This window comes from Gossypium arboreum, chromosome 8 (assembly GCF_025698485.1).
Source record: "Gossypium arboreum isolate Shixiya-1 chromosome 8, ASM2569848v2, whole genome shotgun sequence".
In the NCBI taxonomy this organism is placed as follows: domain Eukaryota; kingdom Viridiplantae; phylum Streptophyta; class Magnoliopsida; order Malvales; family Malvaceae; genus Gossypium; species Gossypium arboreum.
Window position 1 is genome coordinate 40,326,096 of NC_069077.1, and position 12,892 is coordinate 40,338,987.

General features: G+C 38.4%; 2 non-coding genes across 2 annotated transcripts; both read right to left on the minus strand.

Annotated features, from left to right (window-relative positions):
* Positions 1–4,180: 4,180 nt before the first annotated feature.
* On the minus strand, positions 4,181–4,287 carry LOC128279804 (small nucleolar RNA R71). The gene has a single exon (XR_008269999.1). It is a non-coding gene; the product is annotated as a small nucleolar RNA R71 (small nucleolar RNA).
* Positions 4,288–10,824: 6,537 nt separating this feature from the next.
* Positions 10,825–10,931, minus strand: LOC128280162 (small nucleolar RNA R71). The gene has a single exon (XR_008270342.1). It is a non-coding gene; the product is annotated as a small nucleolar RNA R71 (small nucleolar RNA).
* Positions 10,932–12,892: the final 1,961 nt, after the last annotated feature.

A 12,892-nucleotide genomic window follows, 5' to 3' on the forward strand; every position in this document is an offset into this window, starting at 1 on the left:
CAGTACATATATGCAATCAAAGATCTTACCCAACCAGCCTCTACACTCCATATCCGTCCAACCCTACACTCTATGTGGGGATATAATCAACCCACCCATCCCTACACTCCAAGTAGTACCAGTTACGGCACTAAACAGTATTTGCCGTAGAGCTGTTAGTATAGTACACTTTCTCCAATCATAATAAAACCCATCCCCATGCAACATATCATGCATCATGTCATGTCATGTCATAATATCATACATGAATTCAATATGTTTAAAGTGGCATGCTAAAATATAATCATATATCTCATAGAGGCATAACAGTCATTTTATCACACAGGGGCATAATAGTCATTTTATCGATTAGGGGTCCAGGTACACTTACTGACCCAAAAGTAGGTTCATAGACATCTCAGGTGACTCGTGCAACCTTAATTGTCAAACAGTAAAAATGGGCTAAAGGCCCATAATGTAGGCCCATGTGGGCCCACACGTCCGTGTTGCCCACATAGCCCAGAAATGGCCTTGGTCGTGTGGATTACACAGCCTGGCCCAATATTTCCCACACTTTCGTGTAATTTACCGGAATAGGGCCCACATGTCCGTAGGGCCCACTCAGCCTAATTCGGCCCAATAAGCCCAAAACGGTTTTGGCCCATGAAATTGCCCATGGCCGGCCTCAACGATCATACACCTATGTTTAGGCATACGAACTACTACACGAGCAAAAAAAGGACTAAGTCGCATGTTTATATTAGTGCATGAAAATTTTGGTGAATAAATTTTAGCGTTTGGGAGACTAATTGCGAAAAAAGGACTAAATCGCATAAAGTACAAAAGTCTTAATTCAATAACTAAGGGTGTTAAATTGCCATGTATCATAAATTGGGGGTCTTTAAAGGGCAAATAGACCCTAGAATAGTGCTTGGCCGGCCATGAGACAAGGAAGTCAAAATTAGGTGATGTTTTGGTGACCTATTTTGACTAGTAATAATATTAAAATAAAATAAAAAGGCTTTATCTTTTTATTTCTTCTTCTTCACTGATTTTTAGCATAAAAAATGGGGTTTAGAGAGTTCTAAATATCAGCCATTAATATCTCTTGCAAGTAAGTCATTTAGAAGGTTATTCTTGATGATTTTTGTATTTTTGGACCCCTTATAACACGAGCTTTCTAATAAGGGGACTATTTTGCAAAATGGTAGAAAGTATAGGGCTTTACCATGAGAGTGATTATTTTTTTTGGAAATTTTATTGAAGAAAATGAATCGTGGTTGTGAAATAAACAACTTTTGTAAAAGGACTTCTCATGAAAACCCTAATAGGACCATTTTGTAACATTTGTAAAATAGATAGTAATGTTGTGAAATATTGGGAATTTGGGGTTGTCATAGGAGTAATAAATGGTCGGTTAGGCTTAGATATTAAGAAAATTCGATAAAAATCAATTTTTAGGTCTAAGGGTAAAATGGTCATTTTGTAGAAGTCTAGGGCAAAATGATAAATTGTTAAATACCTAGATCGATAAAGTGATTTAAACTTGTGAATTTTTATCGTTTTAGATCAAGAATTATAAAATTTGGGCCTAGACCGGGGAAAAGAAAAGCTAGCGGACTAAGCCGAAATAGTCGACATATTTTGAATATTGAGGTAAGTTGTATGTAAATAATACAACTACATTGTTAGTATATGTGTTTGAATTGATATAGCATAAATTGCTTGTTTGTGGAAATGATTATGTATGATGAATATTGAGATAGTAGAACTCCCGTTTGAAATTTAGGAAATAAATCGGATATTCATGCCATGACATTCATGTTATTTGTGTGCCAGTGTAAGACATGTATGAGACATGCATCGGCCACATCATGAGAGTCAGTGTAAGACCATGTCTGGGACATGGCATCAGCATTGAGACGAGAGCTAGTGTAAGACATGTTGGGGACATGCATCAGCCTCGAGATGTAAGCCAATGTAACACATGTCTTGGACATGCATCGGCTATGAGATATGTCAGTGTAAGACCATGTCTGGGACATGGCATCGGTACGTATAGAGATGTCAGTGTAAGACCATGTCTAGGTGATAAACCGTAAATTATACATATTTTTACCCCATGTTTAATGCATTTTATAGGTGATTTCTCATTAGAATTGGTGAATTTGATGCTTCTAATGCTTTAATTTCATGTTTTGTACTGAGGAGAGCACCAAGAGTCAAAAGGAGCCAAAAACGAGCCAAAAAGGGACAAATGGACCAAATCGAGAAGATGACATGGCAGAAGCCTTGCCACACGGGCAGCTCACATGCCCATGTCTTTTGAGGGTGTCGACCAAGGCTTTCGTGATTTACACGGCCTAGCCATTGACCCACACGACCGTGTGTAATTTAACAGATCAAACACGGCCTGGCAATCACGTCAGACGGCCGTGTCACACGGGTGCGTCCCTACTGAGCCCAAGTTAAGTCCAGTTCAGAAAAGGCCACTTTGGAGGGTTTCTAGGCACTCCAAAGCCTATAAATACACACTAGAGGAGGAGAGAAGGGGAGACGGAGAAGAGGGGCAAGGAATTACCCCAAGCAAGCCGATTGATCCATCTCAGAAGCCAGATTCATCATCAAGACTGAAGATCTCTCCTCAATTCCCTTTCAGGAGTTTTGGGTTTTCTTTATGTTTTGTATTCTTTATTCTTCAGAGATGTTTTCTTATTTAGTTATGAACTAAATCCCTTAAGTACCTAAGAGGAATGAAACCTAAGACGAATCTTGTTATTATTTTCTGAATCGTACGATAAATATTTAACTTGTTCTTAATTATTTGTTCTTAATTCTTGTTTTGATATCCCAAGATACTGATTCAAGACACGCTCTTATTCAGAGGAGGAATAGACCCTGTCTAAGAGTACATTTTCCATAATTAAGCGGAGTTGATTGCGCGCCTAGAAATAGGGTGACAAGATTTTACCGGATTAGGGTGAAACCTAATAAGGTGATCCATAGACCAAGTTAATGCAACCCTAGAGTGTTAATTAGAGAAAAGTCTCGGTTATTCAATCTAGGGATTAGACATTATTATTCTTGAATAGGGATAACAACATAACTTAGGGATCTCTACGGAACAAGTTGAACGAATAAATCGTCCGATTCGGAGCCATAATAACAAGTAAAGTCTAGGTGGATTTTTCCTTAGGTATTGTCTCAAGTCAATCGATTTTCACAAAAGCAATTCCCCAATTCTTTTCTCTGTGCGTTCTTAGTTTAAATAATTAGTTAATTAAAACAAACCCCTTTTATTCTTAGGCTAGATAATAAAAAGATAGTTATTACTAGTACTTTTGGTTCCCTTGGGTATGATATCCCGATCTTGCCGTTACTATACTATTGTTCGATAGGTGCGCTTGCCTTTTCGTCATGATAATAGTTAGTCTAGGTTTGATCTTCATTATAAATATTTATTACTTGTTACAGATCACGAGATCAAGTTTTTGACGCCGTTGCCGGGGAACTGAAATATTAGGAACACTAAATTTTTATTACTTTAGCCATTTATTTTTCTTGCAATTTTATTTTATTTATTATTTATTAATTTACTTTTTCTCTCTCTTGGCAGGTTTTTATAGTTTATGACTAGAAAAAACCCGTCAGGACCATTACTTTTTTACGTAGAAATCAATCGTACAATTCGAAAAAATCAAAGAGAAATAAGGCGTAGTTTACGATACACGGAGAATGAGCGAGAAGACGATACTCAAACCACAACCGAAGAGATGGCCGAAAATCCAGCTGATCAGCTACCTCCTGCAATTGCAGCTAATCAAAATCTTGCACCACGTACTATGTATGATTATGCTAAACCTTCTTTAACAGGAACTGAGTCTAGTATAGTTAGACCTATTATTGCTGCGAATAATTTTGAACTAAAACCTAACACAATTCAGATGATACAGCAGTTTGTTCAGTTTGATGGTTTGCAGGATGAGGATCCCAACACGCACTTGGCGATTTTTCTTGAATTTTACGATACATTCAAAATCAATGGCGTTTCCGATGATGCCATTCGTCTTTAGTTATTTCCCTTTCACTGAGAAACAAAGCTAAACAGTGGTTGAACTCGTTACCACGAGGGTCTATCACTACTTGGGAACAAATGACCAAGAAGTTTTTACTAAAATATTTTCCGCCGGCTAAAACGGCTAAATTGCGTAATGATATCTCTTCTTTTATGCAGATGGATTTAGAAACACTTTACAATGCATGGGAGAGATACAAGGACTTACTGAGAAGGTGCCTTTACCATGGGTTACCGCTTTGGCTGCAAGTTCAAACGTTCTACAATGGTGTGAATCCCTCGACAAGAAAAATGATTGACATAGCTGCTGGTGGAACCATCAACAATAAAACATCGGAAGATGCCTATGAATTCATAGAGGAGATGTCACTGAACAACTATCAGTGGCAAGTTATGAGGACAAAGCCAACGAAAACAGCCGGCGTCTATAACATCGATTCAGTCACCATGCTCTCTAATCAGGTAGAACTTTTCAATAAAAAGATTGACTGTTTAATTGGTTCTACGTAGGTACATCTAGTAATGATGTGTGACTCAAGTGGCGGAGGTGTACATACAGAATATCAATCCTTCAATCCCACAACCGAAAAAGAACAAGTCAACTATATGGGTAACAATAACTTTAGATCTCAAAATAACTCATACAGTAATACTTATAATGCAGGTTAGAGGAACCACCCAAATTTCTCCTGGTGGTCAAGGGAATCAAAAGCCACAAAATCCTCAAGGTGTTCAACAGCCACCTTATCAACAAGAGGAGAAACTGAACCTTGAAGACATGCTTTCTAAATTCATCTCGATGTCAAAAACCCGTTTCCAAAATACCGAGACAGCACTTAAGAATCAACAAGCATCGATCTAAGGACTTGAAACTCAGATAGGTTAGCTGTCCAAACTAATCTCCGAACGACCACAAGGTAGCCTACCAAGTAATACTGAACCTAATCTTAGGGAACACCTCAATGCAATTAGCAATCAAGATAAGGTAGAATTCATTACACCTGAGCCAGAATTACAGCAAGACAATGCGATGAACAAAGGACGAGAAGAGGTAAACAATAACGATCCCAAACAGGTAAGTACAAATCATGAACCTCGTGTGCCATATCCTAAAGCTATGACGAAAGATAGAACAGAAGAACAATTCAATAAGTTTGTCAAACTCTTAAAGAAATTACATATTAACTTACCCTTTATTGAAGTTTTTTCGTAGATGCCCAATCAGCAAAATTCTTAAAGGAACTTCTGAGCAATAAAAGGAAATTAGACACTACATCACATGTGGAACTCAATGCAGTCTGCTCAGCTATTCTAAAGAATGAGCTACCTAACAAATTGAAAGATCCAGGGAGTTTTACAATTCCTTGCTTAATTTGTAGTCTATCTGTGAATAATGCTTTAGCTGATCTAGGGGCAAGTATAAATGTTATGCCATATAAAATGTTTAAATGACTAGGTCTCGGTAAACCTAAACAGACTAGGATGAGCATACAATTAGCTGACAAAACAGTTAGATTTCCTAAAGGTATTATTGAAGATGTTCTCGTTAAGATTGATAAATTTATTTACCCAGTAGACTTCGTTGTCTTAGACATAGATGAGGATAACGAGGTACCTTTAATTTTAAGACGACCAGTTTTAGTAGCTACCAGAACCATTATTAATGCAGGCACAGGAGAGCTAACACTTTGTGCAGGTGACGATGCAGTAACACTCCAAGCACACGACTCAGTCAAAACCTCTAAGACTCAAGATAATGCTATAAAAACTATCGATGATAAAACTAATATTCAATCATCCTTGAAGGAACTTCCTCAAACAAAGACAAAAAAAATAGTACACTACTATCATGAAGAGAACAAAGACGTCCATGAAGAACGATAACTACAGATAGAGGAGCTAGACGAATGGCGAGAACACAAACCGAGAACACATGATAAACTGAACCTACGCAAAAACAAGCCCGATACCTCTCCTAATCAATTTCAGGTCAGTGATACAGTCTTACTAGATGCCATTGATCCTTACATTATCACTACCACACCAAATGAGGAAACCTCTCTTACGGTACTCAGTATTTTTCCATTCGGTATGCTAGAGGTGAGTCACCCCAAGTTCGGCACTTTTAAGGTAAACAACACCCGATTAAAACCCTATTTTGATAGCAGGAATGAGGAATATAAATTCTTCAAACCACTCTGACCATTCACTAGAGAGGTAAGTCGAGCTTAGACTATAAATAAGCGCTTCTCGGGAGGCAACCCGAGCACTAACATTATTAATTTCTTTAAATTCTGATATTTAACTCCTAACGTACTAATAGAAATCTTGAATACAGGTGTTTCCACAAAGACACGGCCAATCACATGGGCGTGCTTAAGGCCATGTGAAAACAGGGCAAAAGATTTCCCCAACACAGGCAATGATAAAACGCCACGGCCATACGACATGGCCATGGTCGAGCCTACCAAAATAGCACGGGCGTGCGACACGCTCGTGTCGAACACCCGTGGTCGAACCTGTCAAATGTACACGGGCATGGGAGAAGCGAATGAAGCTAGACACGGTCGTGCTACACGGTCGTGTGAACCAACACACCTGAGGCACACGGGCGTGTGTCAAATTTTAAATGCGCCAAAATAGGAAAAACACGAAACACACGGGCTGAAATTGGGGAACACGGGCGTGCCCCATGGCTGTGTGTCCCAAAATCTATAAATAGGTTGCACTATTCATTGTCTTCTCCATTCAAAAACCCTAACCCTAGCCGTTGCAACTCCACACAGCCCCCTGCCACGCCCGTGCACCGCCATCAAACTTCGTTTTTAAAGCTCAATCCCTCTCCCTTAGCGTTTGTTTACTCCTTTCACTTTTATTTTACTCATTATTAATGCTTATTATTACAATAATCTCCATTACTTTTAAACTAGTTTTCATTTTTGTTCACTACTTTATAATTTAGTTTGCATTTATAGGTTCTTTATTATACATTTCAAATTAAATCAAGTTGTTAGACACACCTCATATCCATGCCATTACTATGCTTATTTTCATGCTACTATCATGCTAATGTCTATCATTTAAATTGCATTCGTAGGTTAGTTACCATCCAGTTTATGTTCAATTGAGACGAGGAAAACCTTATACCCATTACATTTCTATTCTCGTTCTCATGATTATTGTGGTTGAGTTTGCTTCATATTAGTAGTTTTGGCTGAAATAGTTTATTTCCCCTTCGAATATGTTTACCTATTATTATTCTTTATATCACAGGCCTTCAATATCATCTTCAAGAGGAAAGAAAACTGCCATACCAGCCTCGAAGAAGAGGAAGGGAGCGTTATCCTCCGCGGGTCCAACCCTGAAAATTCGTTACCCTTTTCTACAGTTTCCATGAGGGCCCCAAGAAGAGCTCTTCCAAATACTTCAGGTCTGACCTTTAGCAGCGGGCCGCTACATCGACTGGCCTACCGTAGAATAAGTCTAGATGGCTGATGTGATTCGAGCTCTCTTAACCACCGACCCATGGGAGCTATTCTTCGGGATTATCGAGCCAGCATACCTCGAGCTCACGATGGAACTCTACTCAACATTCCATCTCCAGACCATAATGACAAGGTACGATGATCCTGGCACGGTCCAGTTTCACCTTGGTGGATTAATTCACCAGCTAAGCGTCCCAGTGTTTGGTGCTGCACTAGGCCTATTTACGAAGGAGTTTAGGGAGGAGAATGAACTACATGCTCTCAGTTGCCACATACATTTCTCTCTCTCGAAGTGCTGGCACACTTTGGCCCCTAGCACGGCCTCGTACAATCCTAGCCACTCCAAGGCATCAGTTCTCCTACCATCCTTGAGGTACTTACACGCTATTTTAGCTCACGCGATTACAGGGAGGCGAGAGAGCACCAGCGTCATCAACACCCATGACGTCTACTTCTTATGGTGCATGTTCCAAGGGCACGTCATCGACCTTGCCTATTTCATAGCCCACGTGATTTAACACCAGACGTAGTGGCATCGGAAGGGGGTCATCTCCATTAGCCCCTAAATGACTCGACTGACGTGACACTTCGGGCTCCTCAACACCGCGGCCCAAGAATCATCCCTCACCCTCATCGTCCAGATGTCTCCACAAGGCATCTCAAGCATACTTAGCATGAAGATGATCGAGAGCTGGGAACACAAAAATTTATATACTTTTTCATACCCAATTCTACTTAAATTCATGCAAATTCGGTTAAATTCTTGTCAAAAAATAATTAAATTATGTTAAAAATATGAACATTATGAATTTTAATTAATTTTATAGTTAATTTTGATTAAATTTGGTTATTTTTTATAGAATTACACAATTGGAGAAAAAGGGCCCGGTGAACACTGCGAGAAGAACAAAACCGAGAGCAATTAAGTATCAAGGCCAATTAATTTCCAGCCCAAGATGGTCCAGAAATGTGTATTAATTCATAATTAAATTAATTTTAATTTATTTCCTATTTAATTTAGGTTAAATGAATTTATTTTAATTAATTATGAAGAAAGAGCCTAGTGAACCGCACTGGTTGAACCGAATGAAGTGAACCGAACCAGCCACTAATTGGGCTGACCAAAACCGTCCATTGGCTGACCCAAATCAGAAAATTAGCTGATAAAATATGCTTGCAAAAAGGACCTTGAAAAACCTCCAAATTAAGTTCAAACCCTACCTTTATTCTAGGCTTTGTAGATTTGCCCGAACCTATTTTTAGTAAGGTTGAAAGCTTCAACATTCCCATGTGTGTGGCCGGCCATGGGAGGGCTCTCTTGGCTACTGAATTTGCTATTTTTACCAGCCCTCTTCAGCTATAAAAGCCACCCTATGCTTCCCATTTCAAAGCATCCCTCAACATCCCTTATTCCACAACATTCTCTCATCCTCTCTTCACTTTTCTCAACGTTTCCTCTCCATTTTTCCATCCCATTTTCCCTTCCTCTTGTGCCGACTTCCTCTCTTAAGAAAGAGGTGTTCTTCAGCCATCTTGGGCGGCAATCAAGAATTCATAGAAGCCTTGCTCAGCGAAGACAACAGAGACTAAGAACGGAGCAACAGTCAAGCTGCAGAGAAACACTGGATTTGCTTTCTGTTCCCTTTCTTTTTAATTTCTGTTGTTTTTATGATGAACATATCTATGAAAAATATTGTTGTTGAAATGGTTATTTTAATCAATTTAGCTTGAATTTAATTCGTGTTGGGTTTATTATATTTTTCCTACTTGAATTATTAAATTAGTGTTTATGTTGTTATAGGCCTCAGTGAAATGCTTGATTAAGTAAAATCATGCTTAGGTTATCTGGCATTATAATTGTTTAGATAACTAAAGAATTAATTGTTTAAATGGATTGAAATTGCAATTAATGGACTCAGTACTTAATCAGTGCATGTTTCATTCTTCTAAGGTAACTGAAAATTAAATTAGCATTGTATTTGGCGATACATATGCCTTGCATAACTTGCAAGATTGTTGTGATTAAATTGTTTCAAGGTATGGCTACTTTGTTACTTCACATAATCTTTTACATGTTTATTAAGTTGAATTAATCAGTTGAATCGACATAGGAATATGCGATAGATAATTTAATTCAAGAAGTATGTATGTGCGATAGCATGTTTACTTTATTAAATCTGTTTAGTCGGTTGAATTGGCATAGGGATATGTTCAACAGATAAATGGAATTTTTAATTAGTAAATATGTTCATAAGTTAGCAAATTACTGGGTTGCCGTGAATTTATTCATAACAGCATAAGCACGAAGTTAATATTTCTAAGTTAAACAGGTATAATTAATCCAACACAATTATATCATCTTGATTAAATCTTAGTTGAAATCGTGCACTAGAACTCTTTTGTTTTATTTAAATTGTTTGCTTAGTTTTAAAATCTTAGTTTATAAATCACTCTTTTTAAACCAAAATCATTTTTACCTCACTAAAGTGTTTTAATTTATTTCAGAAATATTGCTTTTTACAGTCCCTGTGGGTACGATAACTTGACATTTACTTGTCACTTTATTACTTGTTACGATTGTGTACACTTGCACATTTCCACCGTTCCAAGTTTTTGGCGCCGTTGCCGGCGACTGTTTAAAAAAAAACATTATCTGTGAATTTATTTTTACATTTTGGTTCTTTTATTTTCCTGTTCAATTTTACTTACTTAATTAATTCTTCTTTGATTATTTCAGGTGTTTATGAGTATTGACCGAATTATCGACTTACTCCTAGTGGACCCTGAAATAGAACGAACCTTTCGCTAACGAAGAAGACAAGCGAACGAGAGAAGGACCGAAGAGATGAATTTCGAGAATATCAATAAAGGAAATGGAGCAAACCTTGCTCAAAATCCTATCCTTATTGCTGATGATAGGGATAGAGCTTTACGACAATATGTCGTGCTAGTTTTTAATTACCTTAATCCAGGTATTAGACGACCTGAGATCGAGGAACAACAATTTGAGCTGAAGCGGTCATGTTCCGATGCTTGAACGATGGGCGATTCGGTGGAATGCCTCATCAAGATCCTCATCTTCATTTAAGACTATTTATGGAGGTGAGCGACTCTTTCAAGCTAGATGGAGTAGCTGAAGATGCATTACAATTAAAACTGTTCCCGTACTTACTGAGGGACAGAGCTCGAGCCTGGTTAAACTCACTGCAACTGAACTCAATTTCTACATGGCAAGAGTTAGCAGAGAGATTTCTTGTAAAGTATTTCCCGCCTAGCAAGATTGCTAAGCTGAGAAATGAGATTACTGCTTTCCAACAAATGGATGATGAGTCCTTGTATGAGGCATGGGAAAGATTCAAAGAGTCATTAAGAAAGTACCCTCATCACGAAATTTCGCATTGCATCCAACTTGAGACATTTTACAATGGTCTCAACGCTCACACAAGGATGGTAGTAGATGCTTCTGCTAATGGTGCTATCTTATCTAAGTCTTACAATGAGGCTTATGAAATCATCGAGAGGATCACCAGTAACAATGATCAGTGGCCAACCAATCGAGCAACGTCAGGAAGACGAGCTGCTGGAATCCATGAAGTGGACGCTCTCACTTCACTTGCATCCTAGGTATCTTCGATATCTTCAATGTTAAAGAATCTTACCACTAATGGGTCTAACAGTTTTGCAGCTCAACCACCTAACCAGTATGAGAATATAGCCTGTGTCTATTGTAACACCCCAAACCCGTGACCGTCACCGGCTTTGATCACGTGGTGTTACCGGGCTTACTCCCCTTATTTCTCTCTTGACAATAATTGATTTGGTTCGAGCGGGCTAGCTAAGCTGCGTCACTGTCACCTTAAAAATCATATCTCGAGTTCCAGAACTTGAAAATCAGTTCCGTAAATTTTCCCTGAAACTAGACTCATATATCCATCCCTGGATTTATTTCTAGAATTTTTGGTCGGCTTATTAGTTAAAGTCACCCATGTTACAGGGGTCGACTACACTGACCTTCGCGCGTTACAAATTGAATATCTCTCTGTACAGGGCTTTAATACTGGTGCCGTTTGTTTCTAAAGAAACTAGACTCAAAATGGAATCTTCACATATAAGGCATGACTTCTAATTCTTTCTGTATAATTTATAGTAAATTTTCAAAGTCGCGACAGGGGACCCGAAACCGTTCTGGCCTGTCTCACGAGAACTCTAATATCTCTCAAGATATCTGCTCATATGGTCGTTTCGTTTCATCCATATAAAAATAGATTCATCAAGGTTCAATTTCATAATTTATTCACTATTTAATTCTACTTCTACTATTTTAGTGATTTTTCAATATCATCTCACTGCCGCTGTCCGTCAATAGCGATTCTGCGATGAACTATGCCAATTTCATGAATCTTTCCTTGGCCTTACTAATCATCCATCATACATGACACAATTTATGGCCACCTTATCAAAATTAAAGTTTCTAAGACTCGTGGCTATAGGTTCTAGCATCCCACTCGGCGACCACATAGGCCATTTTCACATGGCTTAAAGTTTACAACCCACAATTCAACAAAACATAATAGCCTATACATGCCAAATGTTCTCCTAGTTCAACTACGAAGACAATACCAAAAGGTTTCCAGCCGGTGTGATGACTTCAACGACGGTTCGAAACGCAACAATAAGAGTCCAAGAGACCTAAAATGGGTGACAAGAAAACACCGAGTGAGTTTATAACTCGATGAAGTCATAAGCATTCATCAACCATCCATTAATAAAATTTTCGCAACATCAAACAATAAGCGAGGCTAGGTACTTCATCCATATCGAAACTATACCATAATTCCTCGGACCTTTCGGTTCAATCTCATACCAAGTCATACATCCACATTTCATATTTTATACAATAAGATATTTGAGGCATTTTACACACCAACTCATTCGCACCACAATCATACAATTGCAATCATCACATAGATTTCAAGCTTACCAAGCTCAACCCGAGCATGAGCGTATTGCCTATTCGTCATGAGCTCAAGGTACTTACCGATCCATGTCCGGGATTAACTCGATAATGTCGCACACTCGGTGCCAATTGTAATACAAGAGCATATAGTGAATCCGCACACTTAGTGCTATATATTTTCAGCTCGCACACTTAGTGCTATATAATTTTCAGCTCGCACACTTAGTGCTATATAATCAAACTCGCACACTTAGTCTTGTACAATTTTAAAACCCGCAGACTTAGTGCCAATCTTGTCACCGTGTCCATTTATACCCGCACACTTAGTGCCGAGACCAATACCTTATGCATTTTGCTGCCTTTATACATTCAACAATGGCATCATTCCATACACAT